Below are 17,327 nucleotides of genomic sequence, written 5' to 3'. Positions count from 1 at the left end.
GCTAGAATTTTCATAGTGCTTTAAGGTTTGTAAAGCACTTGGAAAAACTAAAAAGGTTTAGATTATGCTTTTTACTTATACTTTAAACTTTCCATAGGGCTCTTATTTACATTTTTCTCTAATTCTGTCAACGTCTCCGTGAGATAGGTTAGGGGAGTCATCATTATCCAGTATTAATTGACATCCAGGGAAATGTGAAGTGATTTGCCTAAGGTCACATGGAAAGGTAATAGCAGCTCTGGGAATTTAACCCTACTAGGCTGCATTTTTCTCATTCAATATCCTTTGTATTACACAATACTAGATGAAATCATGTGTCTTCCTTCTTCATATTTTGGTTCTTTACAAACCTTGACATACTAAATATATGCTAGCTGTTATCATCATTATTATTATTGCTGTCATCATCATTGTCATTGGAAACAACATATGTAAAGGCATGGAGTTGGGAAAGTTTAGGGACACTTATGGAGGAGGATGAATAATAGAATAAATAGAATAAAATCTAGGGAGAGGAGGTGTATGAAATAAACCTAGGGTGACAAATGGTGGAAGCTCTCCGGTATCAGACAGGAGACTGAATTTTAAGCATAGATATGAAATGATCAGATCTATCTATAGGGATATGATGGATAATTTAGAAGGCAAGTGGGAGTGGGAAGAAAAGTTGGGAACCTATTCTGATACCCGAGGATAGGCAGTAAGAAGCATCTGTACAAGGGCAGTGGCAATAAAAATAGAACAAAAGATGTAGGAGACACTACAGAAGTAGATGACAAAGACACATCTATTACTCTTTAATTTAACCCTTTTGTGAATTCCTTGTAATTGCCATTAGTTATTTATGAACAATTTTATAGGCATGCCATCTTTGAACCCTGAAATAAAAGGAAAAATAAAAGAATGATGTACTAAGGAGAAAGTTTTGTACTGTGAAGATCCCAGAATTTCAGAGTTAGAGGACCTTTGCAGACATCTAGTCAAAGCTGTAGATGGGGGAAAATATCTGTATGACAGTTTATCTAGTGAGTGATCATCCAGTTTTTATTTGAATACCTCAAATGATTTGGAGTGGAAGATACAACCTTCCAAGTCAGTCCATTGTATTTTTGTATAACTACTTATCAAGAGAGCAACTAGGTGGCACAGAGGATAGAGTTCCTGGCCTGGGGTCAAGAAGACTCATGTTTGTGAGTTCAAAACTGGCCTCAGACACTTACTAGCTATGTGATCCTGGGCAAGTCCCTTCACCCTGGTTGCCTCAGTTTCCTCATGTATATCTTTGCCAAGAAAATCTCAAATAGGGTCATGAAGAATCAGACACTGAAAAACAACTTAACAAAACCAATAACTTATCAGGAAGTTTTTTTTTCCTCCCTTATGATAAGGCTTGATTTTTCTCTTTTCAACGTCTACAAAGTAACTTCTATTCCTGTTTTTTGAGGGCTAAACAGAACAAGTTTTTCTTTTTCATGTGACAGTCTTTCAAATAATGAAACTAGAGATCATGACTGCCCCCTTCTCCCCACGCTGAGTCTTTTCTTCAGACTAAACATCTTAAGTTTCTTTAACCAGTCCACTTATGGCATAAACCTTAGGTCTTCTACCATGCTGTTTGCCCTCCTCTGCATGCTCTCTGACTTATCAATAACTTTCCTAACATGTGACGCTTAGAACTGAACTCAGTACTTCAGATGAGATCTGACCAGGGCAGAGTTATGTAGGACTATCATCTGTATATTCCTGGAAGCAATATTTTCCTTAAGGTGAATCAGGTGAGGAACTTATATTCATCAAAACATATACATATTTTAGAAGCTGTTGCTAGTTCTATCAAACTCTAACCTAAGTCTCTGAATTGGTTACTTTGATTGCAGTCCCAAATATTTATATTAGTTTTTATTGTTTTTTTTTTCTGAAAGATGAAAGTAAAATGAAATATTTCAGTAATTTAGAATTACCTGTGGCTCTGCATTGCTGTAACACCAGTCACTTCCAGATGGAGAAACACATACTGTTAAGGAAGTGTTATTTATAAGTGAATAAGACTACAGATATACATATAATATATAAATTGTAAAACATTAATAGTCTTATTTGGAAAAAGTTATTTTAAAACAAATCTGCTTAAGGAAATTGAATTAATTTTTTTTTATTTTCCTCTTATTGGTTCTGGGATATTTGATGTTGTATGGTTGCATAAAATAATAAAAGTATGACTACTCAGGACTTCCCTGTTTTATCTTTTGACTATAGCAATGTATTATTGGAGCAACTTTGCTGAGTGTGAGCAACCATTTCTTAGTGATTGTGTTCAACAAGTAAGAAGAAGTGACCTCTAAAGACATATGGAATGTTTTAGAGATGGATGCTAAGTCTTGCAAGTGGCCTGGTTAGCAGGAGATTTGCATGTTATAAAATAAGCTTTTTTAAATGTTAGTTTGTTATATGATATACTGTGATTTTGATTATAATAGAACATGAAGAGGGAAAGAAGCAAAGGCAAATATAAAAATACAGATAGTTGGCTAGATGTTTATTGGTGTATCTCACCTCAAATTTCTGGATAAATGAGTAAAACGTATTAGCCAGAAAAGGCTTGATTTAAAGATACAGAAACACTAAGTAAAGGGGAAAACATCATTTAATGCCAACTATTGTGCTTCCATTCCAAAGGTATAAATGAAGAATTCTAACTTGACTGTGCTTTAAAGGAAAAAATTACAAGAAACAGGAAGCCAAGGAGGAAACGATTTATATTAATCTATATGACACAATCCTAGAATTTAAGAAAGAATCCTAGAATTTAAGAAGAGTATTATTACATGTGGAAGAATATGTGTAAAATATGTGACAGACTTCCTGATTCTCAGTGATTAGATATTAATATGTACATTTTAATGCAACCTACTTTAGTGGAAAACAGATTTTAGAATGTCATGTTAAGATCTTGAAATATATTTTTAAGTTAGAAATTATATTTGGGATTCATTAATAAAATTCAAACAGTACATTATTTTTAAAATTATTCATTTTATTAGCAATTTTCATGTAGTAGTATTTGTCATATGATGACATGTGAATATCTGTGTCAGATATTATTCTTGAATATTTATTGTGTTGCTATTAGTAGTATGCCAAAATATAAGAAGAATAATTTAAAGAATCAGGTCTCCCGATCCATCTACTGTTGTTTCTTCAGTTATATTATTGTTAAAATATTTTAATTCACATTATTTCCATCCTTACTGTTGTCATCATCATTTCAATTATTTAATATTTACGAGGTTTCCATACTTTGTTATCCATATGCCACCATATCATAATGGACAAAAATGAAACTGAGTTTGCATGCTCTATTCTTTTCCTTGCTTCATCAATGCCTGGCTATTTCTTTTTTGTTATGCTTATTTTTGACTTTTTACTGGCTACATAAGGCAGTTTGTATGATGTAGTGAATAAAATTCTGGGCTTCTTATTAGGAATATCTGAGTTGAATTATAATAAATCATAGACAGTTTGTGATTTGTACCAGTAGAAGGAGTTTCCACAATAGAAGTCCTCATGCCAACAAAAATCACAGGACCTTGATATATTGACTAGTTGTGTATAAAAATGACAATTAACACAATCTTGGTGTTTTCTGTATTACTTAGGATAATCCATATAAGTGTATACTATGTTTTCTCCTCCTTTCCTCTCACCCTTTTATGTCAGTCTTTACTTTCTTTCAAAAGACCTGCCACCTGTACACATGCAGTAGAGTCAGATCTTCGTCATATGAATTCTTTCACATTGGGTATGAATGCCATACAGACTACATGAACATTTGTCTTTCTTTGGATTTCTTTACAAAAGAGTGCATGTTGGTTATGTGAAGTTAAAGGGATTGGTTCTTTTAAACACATCTGCTTCTTCCATACCTCACATACATAGGTCCATTTTTACACATCCATTTGAAGTGGGCTTCTCAAGATGAGCAATATCAAGCCTTGTAAAAAACAGCATCCAGTTATGGTGGAAGGTGGCTTGCCATGTAATGTAAGAGAAAGGATCATCAAAAATAAGATATCAGAAGATTAAAGTTAGCAGAAGGCATCCAGGTGGCACAGTAGATAGAGTGATGGGCCTGGAATCAGGAACTCATCTTCATGAGTTCACCTCTGGCCATAGGCACTTACTAGCTGTGTGACCCTGGGCAAGTCACTAAACCTGCTTTCCTCAGTTTCCTTATCTATAAAATGAGCTGGAGAAGGAAATGGCAAAAACCACCTTACCAAGAAAAACCCAAATGGAGTCATGAAGAGTCTGGACATAACTGAAAAAATGAAAAACAAAAATGTGAGGAAATAAAGGGAAGGTGTACTCAATGGAGAAGGAGGACCAGAAAGTCTACCATTATAACCTTAAAGTTTAATGTGCTTGTGTGATAGTGAAAATTGTCTTCTAACACATCATTCCCTCTTCAGGTAGTAGTAGGAAAGATATTAACATAGGGAAAAACAAGATGTAATGATACCTTCATAGGAAGAAGAAAAGACATTTAGAGAGGAGTTCTAAGTTTTGTTTCTGCTTTTGTAATATGCTTCAGTTTTTACCATAGATTGTAGGGATGCTCATCCATAATTATCTTAGTGTTGTATTTGTTTATATGGGACTAAGAAAGCCACAAGATACCTATTCCTCTGTAGTAGCCACTACCATATATCTAGTTAGTTTCATGGGAGGAAATCAGAGAGCCGCAACCTGATGTTGCGGATGGACATTCAGGAGGGCTTCTTTACAAATCAGCATTTAGACTTCACAGGTAAATTATTTTTTGATTAAGAGAATTAACATGAAGAATAGTCAATGAATATCCCTGATGAACTGAAAAATCCTTTGGGATAACAGATTTAGACAGGTGTGACCTCCTGGCTCACATGTGGAGAAAATTGTCTGCTCTCAGTTCACTTCAGGAGTACCAGTGGCTATATAGTCGACAAATTCAAATTTGTTTCTATTATGTGGCATTATTTTTTCCAGTTTGAAAGAAAATATATGTAGTCCCCTTTCCCTTTCCCGGCAAGACTCACTCTTTCTTATCAGAACTAGTAAATTCAATAATGCACCATATTAAGTTCTAGGTAAAGATCCAATATGGAAGTTAAAAAAATGGAAAATATTTATTTTCATGAAAAAGTGATCTTGCCATAGTTATTGTTATCAGGTAATATATTTTCCTTCCAATGATTATTCCACTATTCTTTTTCAAAACATGCACTGTTTAGGAGACTGAATGGAGATATGATCCCTCTTCATCTTTTGAGATAGCTGATCATCTTATTTGTGTACAATTTGTCCTTTCTTGAATTCTATGTCATTATTCTGTCCTGGTTCTCCAACTTTTCTGGTCATTCTTTCTTAGTTTCCTTGGGTAGATCATCATCCCTATAGTAGGACCCAAGGCTCTTTCCTGGGCTTTCTTCTCTTCCTTTTCTTTATACTCTACCTTGCTTATTTTATACACTCTCATGGGATTTACTGAATCACAGAATCTCAGAATTAGAAGGGAGCATGGTAGCCATCTAATCCAACCCCTACTTAATAAAACCCCCCTCAACAATAAGTTACTATCCCAAATTTTCTTAAACACCTACAGTGAAGTACAGCCCACTATTTTCTGAGGCAGCCCATGACACTTTGGGATAGTTTAAATTATTATGGAAATTTTCATTTTGTGAAGTCAAAATTAGTCAAAAAAAGCTCTTTGAAACTTTTGCCCATTTCTCCTAGTTCTTCCTTCTGGGGCCAACTGAACAAATTTAATTCATCTTGCATTTAGTAGCCTTTCATACATATAATAATAACTGTCATTTTTTTTTATTCTCCAGTTTCATTTTCCCCAGGTTAAACATTTCTTCATTCATTTGAACATTACTTGCTATGATCACAGGGCCCTTCAGCATATTGTTTTGTCCTTCTCTGGATGCTCTCAAACTTATTAATGGTTTTTCCCCTAAAATGTAGTGCCCTGCTCCAAATATTATACCATATATGCATGAATGATCACCTTTGTGCAAACAAACTAATCTGAATATTCAGCCATCCTTGCTTTCTAGAACACCAGTCCTGCATTGCCAGGTACCTGATGGACATCTTCATCTGCGTAACCATTTGGCACCTGAAACTCAATATGTCTAAGGTTATACCCATTATCCCTCCACCTAAACTTTCTCTGAATTTCCATATTTTGGTCCCCCAAATTTTTAAACCCCGAGTTAGCTTTGATTTTTTCTTCTCCCCATTGTCAATCACTTTCTCAGTCCTTATGTTTCTGCCATCATAACATCCTCACTTCAGTCCCCTTTTCTCCACTCATTCATCTATGATTCTTTGCCTTTGGTATGGATTATTTTGCATAGCTTCCTAAATGGTCACTCTGTCACCAGTCTTCTACCCTTATCAATAAATCTTCTACATAGTAACCAAAATAATTTCCCCAAAGTACAAATATGATCACGTCACTCTCTTCCTCAAAAATCCTTCATAGCTCTTCCTTGCCTCTTAGTGTGGCACTTAGGCCTCTCTGCAATATCTAGACATATCTTTCCAGTTTCATTTCACTCTGTGGGAAGAGTCAAACTGAACTATCTGCCATTTCCTGAATTTGACAGCCATCTCCTGCCTCTTAGATTTGCACAAATTATTCCACATGCCTGCAATAATTTCTTTCGTTCTGTCCACCTTGCTAAATCTTCCTTCAATGCTTAACTCATGTACCACCTCCTTCATGAAGCTTTCCCTGATGCCCCCAAATAATAACAGTAGTTGTGAACATTTATATAACACTTTAAGGTTAGCAAGGCAATTAAAACATATATTGGTTCTCAAAACAATTCTGTGAGGTAGATGCTCTTATTACTTCCATTTTACAAATGAAGACATTGAGATTGAGAATGTCACTAAAATAGTATTTGAATGAAGCTACCTGCTGGACATCTTCATCTGCATAACCAGACTCCTGATCCAGCATTGAAAGGCAACCAAATGCCATAGTATATAGAGATTTGGCTGTGGAACCTATTAATCCTCTCTTTCACCTAAAATATCTCTAATGTTCTGTGAGTTCTTTGATCCCTTTATTCCTCATTGCATATGATATTTCTCTGTGTTCATGTATCTGCCCACAAGAAGGTAAACTCCTTTGGAACAGGGATTATCTTTGTATCCACAGTGCCTTGCACAGAGTAGGAACTTAACAAACACTTAATAAGGGTTTGTTGAATAGATTGAGTTGAATTAAATTAAATTAAATTGAATGACATGACAGGTACAGAATGAGGAGCATGGTAGTATGCATTTAGTATTTGTAGCCACAGCTGCCCCATAACTAAGAGGATTTTTAACAGAACTGGTTGAAATATTTCTCATCATGTGGAGAGGTGAGAGAGAAAATCAGAGATGAGGGAGAGACTGCAGGAGAATATTTATAAAACAGTCTCATATTCATATGACTACAAACTACAAGTTTTTTTTCCATTTTGTTACTTTAATTATAATTGCACTCAGAAGTTAATTCACAGCTTTTATTCTTTATTTTAATGCCCCAACTCCTTCTTCAAGAGGCAGTATTGCTCAGTGGATAAAGAATTAGTTTCAGAGATAAGTTGACCTGAGTTCAAATCTCTTATCCTTCACATAGTATGTGATTTGGGTTAGTAAATCTCTCGGTCCCCCAGCTGTAAGAGAGTAGCAGATTTGCGTTAGCAAGTAGTTTCCTATCCTGATGAAGTAGCAAAAAACAGAATGTAACAAAAGAAAAAACAATCGAAAAAGCTGATTAGTTATAGACAACCAGTTTAATTAAGATGTATTCAACCATGGCTGTGTCTTTCTGGGCAAAGGTCAGTGGGCCAAAAAAAAGTAAGAAAATGCAAAACTAAAATCAGCTGCTCACTTTTCTAAGATTTCTGAACACTGCCCCTACACCGTGGTATTCACAGTGTGAAAGCCTCTTAAAATCACCAGCTTCTAGAAAAGAACTCAATTCTACTGAGTTCCAGAAGGAAAAGAGGTCAGCTTGTGTCACTTAATTAATATTTCTAGCTTAGAAACACAGTCATCACCTTTATATGGCCCTCATCTCATCTTCATTTGTGCCTGCTCATGAGGAGGAGTGATGGATATTGCCGATAGACACCCACTAAACACCCACAGGGTCCAGAGTTGTGTTTATGTTAGGGATGTGCAGGAAGATGTCATGGGACAAGCATACACAGCAACTTTTCCACATCCTTGCCACACACTGAAGAGATGGTATTTGTGATGCTGCCTGCTTGGCCAGACTATGAACACTGAACAAGCCCTGTAATCTTCTGTGGCCTTCTGTCAACTTTTTGTGGTGAATTAAAGCCCCAAATGTTTTTATAGCTATAACCTTGAACTGTTGTTTTAGGATAGACACCAATAAATATAATGGGTCCATTGGGAAAGCAGAGAGCATTTTTCAGATTTATGAGGAGAAAAAAATCAATAGTCTCCCAGAGGCAGTATAAGTCGTGAGTAGTACTAGTAGTTTTATGCAAAGTTGACAATATCATGAAATATAAACCGTTGCTTTCGAGTTTTACCAGAAATTAAAGTGGCATTAAAAAAAAAGAAAAGTAAATGTTTTGGCATGTGTGTCAGGGAGGTGTTTTGTATTATTGCTTTGCCTTGTAACTTTGTTTTTAGGTGAACAATAAGAGACAGCTATGGAAAAGCTTGCTGTTGAAAAGTTGGGAACTCCATTCACATTCTTCTAATTTCTGGCTCATTTCCTTCTTCTTTTCCTTACAATACTTGATTAAATCTTCTTGGCCCTCCAGGATTTTGTATTCCATATACCATGAGTCACACACTTTGTCCTCTAGTTAAAGAACAAATTAATAAGCTTAGCTCCTCTTTGAAGGAGAGTTTGAAATGCTTTTCAAAGAAAATGAATATTGAATTACTAAGGCTGTCATTTCTCAGAACAGAAAAACAAAGATGTTGCATTTGCTGCACGAGAAAATAATTGAAATTGTATCTGAATTTATTGTTCTGCAGAAAGAATGTATGCCTCAAAACGGGTTGATATTTTTGCTTTTTTCAAAATTAGCATATTTCTAGAAGTAAATAGCAAGACTGTTTAACAATGCAGTGGAACATAGACATCTTGTAGTGTTTCCAGTATTACATGTGCCTATGAGATTTGCATGACATTTTCCTATTCTTAGTGCCAAATAAATACTTAAAAGGATACAAAGCAAATACTATGCAGCTCCATAATATCTAAGTCTTGTCCTATAATACTTCAAAATTCTCTCATAATACTTTGTTGGGAGCCAATTGGTGAATAAACTTGGATTCATGGCACATCCCTTAGGCAACGTTTTGGCCATACTAATTTACTACAGGAAACTAACCACTGTAGTCAGTCTCTGTTATTTGACTGTATAATGAATGGTTGGTACAGTTAAGAATGATTTAAATGCTATGTAAGTGCATTCTCTTTAAAACATATGCATACACACACACACACACACACACACACACACACACACAAAACCATTGACAGTGTAACAGAAGAAAAGACACATAATTGTTTTGTAAACCCGAACACAACCAAATAAATTAAAGCTAAATACAAATGGATCTCAGGAAATTTGAACATTCAGTTATCCAAATTTTACTTGTCTCGTTTATTTATTTTATACGATACAGTAATCTTATATAAGCAAGTCATGAAAGATGAATGAGAGATTATATAAATGAAAAGAATGAAACTAAATTCTTTTTAATTATAATCACCACCTTGGCTCCAAATAAAAGATGAATGAGCGAATCAATAAATCAATGAATGAAATGAACAAAAAAGTATGTTTTCAATGATTTTTTTAAAAAATGAGTTTGCTGTATGCCTGACATTGTGCTAAGCCCTAAGGTTACAAATATAATCGAGCAATATATTTGTTTCCATGTTGTCTTCCTCATAAGATTGTAAGTTCCTTGAGGGCAGGGGACTGTCTTTTGCTTCTTTTTTGTATACCCTGCCTTAGCACAAAGCCTGGCACATAGTAGGCACTTAATAAATATTAACTGAATTTAATTGAATGAAAAAAAAGTCTTTCTTGTCCCCAAAGAGCTTAAACTCTAGTAGGGTAAGAAAACATATCCAGAGAATTTAGAAAGAGGACAAAAAGGATACAGTGCCAGTATGATTTGGAAATGTCCTAGAAGTGATATGGAATCCTGGTTCTGACCAAGATAAAGTGAAAGCTTACATATTAAGGACCAAAGACCGAGGAATTTAAATGACAAAATGTACCTCCATTCTTTGCCTTTGTAAAGAAAGGGAGCCGGGGTTTGAGAGCTACCTATACTCAAATGTAATCCATTTATCATGTTGGTTAACTTTTTCTAAACCACCTTTTTTTTCCCTGTTTTTTCTTAATTCTTTGATGCAGAATGGGAATATATTTTAAAATTAAGATATGTCAATAAAAATTTACATTTAAAAAGATATTAACGAAATATAATTTTAAATAAATAGTAGTTAACAATTTGGAGGGCAGCAGTCTGGACTTGTGATTTCATTGTTGCAGGGAACTCATGGTGTGGAAAGTCCTTCTACCAATACTTATTGGAAACTCATCTGAAGCCTATATTTTTAAAGAGTTGCTTAGAGAATTGAGGGATTAATTATTTTGTTTGTGGTCACACAACTATTATGTGAAAGAGAGAAGACTGTAACTTAACTAACTCCAAAACTGAGTTCTTTGTCCACTGTATCCAACTGGTTATCAATAAATCAGGTAAATATTATTGTTGTTGTACAATCAATCTTCAGTTTTCAGAGTTGGTTTTGGGAAAAATCCCACTATACCTTTAGAGTCCTTTCTCTATCCTTGGAAGTCCCTTTTCTTAATACTTCTTTATACACATGCTATTCCTAAGTGCTTATCTTTTACCAGCTAGTGTCCAGTCCTCTGGATCTATTTCTCTTCTGTTTTCTCCTGAGTGCCCTCAGCTCACAGATATACTCACACTGGATTGCATTTGAACAAATAATTCACCAAAAGATATTAAGGACTAAGAAGGCTTAATTTATCTCCCTCACAATAAACATTTTTAGTAGGAAACAAATGCTTAACAGAAAGGAACAAGTCTGTGATAATGAATTTCAGATACTCAGATAAGCCAGTGGGAATATGTTGCCCAGGAAGGACCTCCTCTGTGTGTACTGGGTCTCATTTTTCTTTGTTATTTTAGTATATTTTCATCATGTAAAATATTGAAGATTGGTTAGAATTCAAATGTGGCAGCTCCACTTTTATGCTAAAGCAAATAATTCACTATGAAGAATGTGACAGATCTTTTCCATTTCTTATTTTTTTACTATTCACTTTTATTTCCTCTTTAAGTGTTTTGGGGATAGCCTAACCTAGTTGCTTCACATGCCAAGCTTTCTATATACTTATTTTTCATTTCACCTCAGATGCCAAAATTTCTCACACAAATTTAAAAAAATAGTACTTGCCCTCAAGTTGCTTACATTCTACCCTCAATGCATATGTACATACATACACATATATATATGGACATATATGTGTGTGTGTATGTATGTGAATACACACACATATAGATTTTTTTAAACAGGAACTCATTTCAGAAGAGAGAAAGCATTAACAACTTAGGGAATTAGGAAAAATTTCATTGATAAGACAGAATCTGAGCTCAACCACAGAGGAAAAAAGTATTCAAAGAAGCAGAATTGAGGAATAAGTGCATTCTAGGCATGTAGGAAAGATTTAGCAAATGTGGTATCTTGCCTTATATATAGTAGATTAGTCAGTAACTAGAAGAAATGATTCAGGCTTCAGGTAGGGACTGAATTAAATGACCTCTAAGATTCATTCTCATTCTAATATTATATTGTTCTGTGACTTCAATTACCTCCAGGCATATGGGTATGGAATTTCAGGTATTTTAGAATTATTTTAAACCATCTGTTTTTGATTATTCAGGGAAATTTTTAAAAGAATCGTTAATTACTGATTTCAATTTAAATAAAGTCTACAATAGGTTAAAGGCAGAATAGTTTTTTTCAATTATCAAAAAGAATTTCCACTGGAAAATCACCTTCTCTAACATAAAATAAAGAAGAAAATCCTTTCTTTCTGCTTAAGAGGATAATTTTATTTAAAATATAAGTAAACATGTGTTATCTATAAATGCCTAGTTTTAACCCACCTGTCATCTACTTCTATCTATTAATTATAGGAATAACAATGTCTTCAAAAATATCTATTCAAAGATGACTTTGGTATACTTCCTGATCAAAATTATGTAAAAGCCACTTGCTTGAAAAAGGTTTATTATCATCTACATCTGAGAAAGAGAGGAACACCAAGAAAAAGGCGACTAGCTTATAATTTATTGTTATTGATCACTCATGTATCCATTCATTTAATTTCTTGGGTGTTTATTCTGCAAAAGCAAGGGAAGGCTCTTTCTGGCCTTACTTTCCTAGAATGAGGTGTGATAAATTTTCCCTCCAGGATTCTAGGTTATCCCTTGGGAATGCTAGAGGTTCCTCTCCTCTGATGTCATCGGTAAAAGCCCCCACCATAGTAGTTTCCTTCGCTATTAGCCACCAATAATTGACTGGCATCCCAGTTCTATTTAACCACATAATAGCAATTAGCTTTTTCATAGTTATATTTACTTCAAAGATATACCAATGACAAAAATATTAATATTTTTCCCAATATCTCAGGAACATACCTTCTTCTCTCCCACTATGGTCTTTCAGTAGAGTGGGCACAAATATAGCTGACTTCCTACATAACATTTATCCTACCAAATTCACATCCACCTGCATGATGACTGTCAGATTAGAACTTACCTCAACTACTGATTGAGTCCCAAAGGTCACTCTTGAAGTTCACTCATTGCTCCTCAGGACATTGATGCTAATCTGTCTGAAAAATCTAGAGCCTGTAAGGGTGGAATGCCCATGTGGCAGTAGGTTTGCTCTCCTGACTTTTCTGAAACTCACCAGACCAGTCATTCAGTTATTAAACATTTATTAAGTACCTATTATATGCCATTCATGGTGCTGTGTGCTAGGGGTACAAAAAAAAGTAAGAAGAAAATCTTAAGCAATAATGTCCAAATAAGACATACACAAGATAAACTGATAAATTAAAAGTAATAAAAAAGGAAAGGTATTAATCAAGAGGGATTGGGAAAGCCTTCCTGTTGTTATTTAGTTGTTTTCCAGTTGTATCTTACTCTTCATGACTCCTTTTGGGGTTTTCTTGACAATGCTTGAATGGTTTACCATTTCCTTCTCCAGCTCATTTTTACAGATGAGGAAACTGAGGCAAACAAAGTTAAGTAGCTTGTCTAGGGTCACACAGCCAGTAAGTGTCTGAGGCCAGATATGAACTTGCCCTCCCGATTTCAAGGCCAATGCTCTATCTACTGCCCCACCTAGGCTTCCTGTAGAGGTGGTTTTATCCGGATTGAAGGAAGACATGGAATCCAATGATAGAGATGAAGAAGAAAAAGAATATTCTAGACATAGGGAATAGCCAAGGAAAATGTGGCATTGGGAGATGGAGTGTCTTTAGGGAAGAACACCAAAGAGGCCATTGTCCACTGAATGTGTGTGTGTTGGTGGTGGGGGGAGATTATAAGATGTTAGAAGACTGGAAAGTTGGGGCAGGTTCTAAATGGTTTTGAATACCCCAAAAGGGACTTCATATTGTATCTTGGGGGTGATAGGCAGCCATTGTAGTTTATTGAATAGTAGGATAACATGGTCAGATCTGTTCCTGAGGAAGATAAGTTTTACAGCTGAGAGGAGGATGGACTAGAGTGGAGAGAGAGACTTAAGGTGGGGAGACCAAACATCAGACTCTTTCAGCAGTCTGGGTGTGAGGTGATAAGAGGACCTAAACTAGGCAATGTCAGAGGACAGGAGGGGCCTATACAAGATGTGTTGTGAAAGTAAAATCAATAGGTTTTGGTCATGAAAGGTACAAGAGAGTGGAAAGTTGAGTATGACATCTAGGTTGCATGCCTAGGTGACTGGAAAGATGGAGATTTTCTCTATAGTAACAGGAAAGTTAGAAAGAAAGTAGGCGTTGGAGGGGAAATATTAGTTCAATGTTAGATATGTTGAGTTTATGATGTCTATGGGACATCCAGTTTGGAGATATGGAAATGGAGGTCCCCAAAGAGTTTAGGACTTTATAAGAAGATTTATGGATCATCAGCATAGAGATGCTAATTGAATCCATGGAAGCTGATGACATAACAAAGTTAAATATGATGGAGGGAGAACAGAAGAGGGCCCAGTAGATAGCCCTGTGAGACAGCTGTGGTTATCAGGTTAGCAGATTAAACCTGAATAAAGATCAAACAAAGGAAACATAAGAGTGGTTGGATAGGTAAGAGGAGAACCAGGAGAATATAGTGTCATGAAAACCTAACTAAAAGCAAGTATAAGAAAAAGAGAGTGATCAATAGTGGTAAAAGCTGATTTACCAACCTTTGTTGTTATTATTGTTCAGTTGTGTTTGACTCTTTGTGACCTTGAGGACTATAACATACCAATCACCTCCATGGAGTTTTCTTGGCAAGGATAAAGGAGTGATTTGTGATTTTCTTCTTCAGTGGCAAACAGAGGTTAAGGGGTTTGTCCAAGGTCTCCCAGCTAGTATATGTCTGAGGCTAAATTGGAACTCCTGTCTTCTGACCCTCTAGGCACAGTGCTTTAACACTTAGCAATCTAGCTGCTTGTTGGCAAGATATATGAATATAATGGAATATTACTAAGCTGTAAGAAATGATAAAAGGGAAAATGTCAGAGAAAAAAAACACAGGAAAACTTGTATGAACTGGTATAGAATTCACTGAGCTGAACCATGAAAACTATGTCAGTTGTTGTAGTTCAAGAACTTGAGACAAGGTAGTGCTCACTAATTGTGGAATGGAGTGAATTGGAGAGTTTGGAGGGTAACAAAATAGATGTACCATTGAAGTATTTTTTAAATTCACAGATTCAAACAGAAGGAAGTTCAGAAGGAAACACAGACAAACAAGATAGCTTTGAAAGTAACATATTGAATTTATTATATACTTAAAAGAAACAGCAAACTGTACAAATAGAGACTTAGGGTTCCCCATACAATTTTCATTATCTGTTCAACTTTTTGTATAGAAATGTTTACTTTGTCTGTTATTCATTAAGTTCAGAAAGAAAGTAATTTAAGATGAATTAGCCAAGCTAGGAACTGTTTTCTTTTTGTTTTTCAGTCTCTAGTATATATCACTGTCTTGCATATAGGAGGCATTCAATTCTTGTTGGTTGAATTGAATTCAGTAGAACCAAATATAAAATACCAAGTCATCTTCCATATTTGTATGTATAAATGTATAAGTATATGTATATGCATTGAAATGTGGAAACTTTTTTTAAAAATTCCATTTTCTTCTACTATTATCTTTTGAAACCTCAAATCATGTGGTGCTGTTCTTTAGCATACTGTGATAGCAATTTAAATAAAAACTATGTGCCATGTATGAATTACTTTGTGGCTTTTTTTTACAGTAGATAAAATATGATAATGTATGTAAATAGCCTTTGGGGTGCAGATGCTTCTTCTAAAAGCATGCTTTTCTTGAAAGCTGCATTGCATTCATTCTCCACATTTTTGTAATCAGTTTATTTTTCTAATGCAGTCTTAATATTTGAAAATAATTTTAAGGAGATGTTTGAAGCTAAGTGAAAGGGAAAAATTCCCTTTTAGTAAATATTAATGAATTCATTAAAAGTCCCATTACTGAATCTTTTTTTTTATTCTGAGATTTTCTGCCATTTTGTCACTTTTTCTGCCTCATTGCCTTGTCACTGATTAGCATACTAGTTGGGATGTGCTATTGTATTCTACACATGATTTCTTTTCATGGAAATAACAGTTGATTCACCATAGACCATTATCTTAAAAGGTTAGGTATCTCCAAAATATATTGGACCTCAGTAAAGGAAGCAAAGTGAACCAGTGAGAAATAATTAATATAGTTTATTCATTTCAAGATTTGCTCTAAAATAGACCATGCTGATTTATGCTCTTTTATACATAGCCAACATTTTTGATGTCTAGTCTGAATTTCTTGTTGAAATGTGAAGAACTGAAGCAGAAACCTTGAACCTAGTGAAGCCTCTTTTATGCTGTAATTATATACACATTTAAGTCCAATACTTAGATCACTGTAGTGCACATTTGAGTTATGTAAATGGAAACATTCTAAGAACCACATAGAACTGAAACCAGTCAGTGAGATGCCTCACTTTAAGACAGAGTTCCCCACAGCAAATGCTAAGAGCCTTCATTTTTACCTAACCAGTTGTGAGACATTTCAAAGTGAGTAGAGTTCTAGACCTGAAATCCAGCAAACCCAAATTGACATGCCCTCTGTAACTTAACTGGCTTTGTGGCAATGGATGAGTCATTTAATCTCTGTAAACTTAAAGCAATTTTTTTTGATAATTCTTTTATTTATTTTTAGTTTTCAATATTCACTTCCATAAGATTTTGAGTTTTAAATTTTCTCCCCCTCTCCCTTCACCCCCCTCAAGATGGCAAACAATCTGATATAGGCTCTACATATACATTCATGTTAAGTATATATTACCATTTATTCATGATGTAAAGAACATTTAGAATTAATGGGAGAAACCATAAGAATGAAGCAATAAAACAAAACAACAAAGGAAAAGGACAGCAAATAGTATGTTTCCATCTGCATTCAGACTCCATATTTTTTTCTCTGAGTGAACTTAAAGCAATTCTTCCAGGCTTTTGGAAAGAGTTCCCCACACTGAGGAAATCACAGAGATTATAATACAATTGCCGTCCAAATGTGGTATATTAAGTAGCTTTAAACTTTAGGATAACATTATAAGGTGTTATTAGCTCTTTTCTCCTCCATCTCTAGCTTAGTTGTGAAAGATGTGATAAATCATTCAGTATAATTTCTGATGCCAATACTTTGAGGATCTGAAATAATTAAGGTCTATAAATGAAAAAATGGTTATTTCTCTAATGACAAAATGGAAGAATGAATCCTAGGTTGTGTGAACTGATGCAGAGTGAAGTGAGCAGAACCAAGAGAACAATTCATGCCAGGACAGCATTGTGAAGAAAAACAACTTTGAAGGCCTTGACTACTCTGAAAAAAGAAATAATCAACCATGTTTTCAGAGGACTTATGATGAGAATGTTATCCCCCTCTCAGAGACATGGTAGACA

The 17,327-nt window shown here is 34.9% G+C and overlaps 1 protein-coding gene across 6 annotated transcripts in view; it reads left to right on the top strand.

Moving 5' to 3' along the window:
- Positions 1–17,327, top strand: part of MACROD2 (mono-ADP ribosylhydrolase 2) — a 2,138,630-nt gene that overhangs the window by 677,529 nt on the left and 1,443,774 nt on the right. The gene's annotated exons all lie outside the window — the stretch shown is intronic.

This window comes from Phascolarctos cinereus, unplaced genomic scaffold (genome assembly GCF_003287225.1).
Source record: "Phascolarctos cinereus isolate Bilbo 61053 unplaced genomic scaffold, phaCin_HiC Scaffold_2;HRSCAF=192, whole genome shotgun sequence".
Classification (NCBI taxonomy): Eukaryota; Metazoa; Chordata; class Mammalia; order Diprotodontia; family Phascolarctidae; genus Phascolarctos; species Phascolarctos cinereus.
The sequence above is the reverse complement of the archived record's forward strand: the minus strand, read 5'-3'. Positions and strand labels throughout refer to the sequence as shown.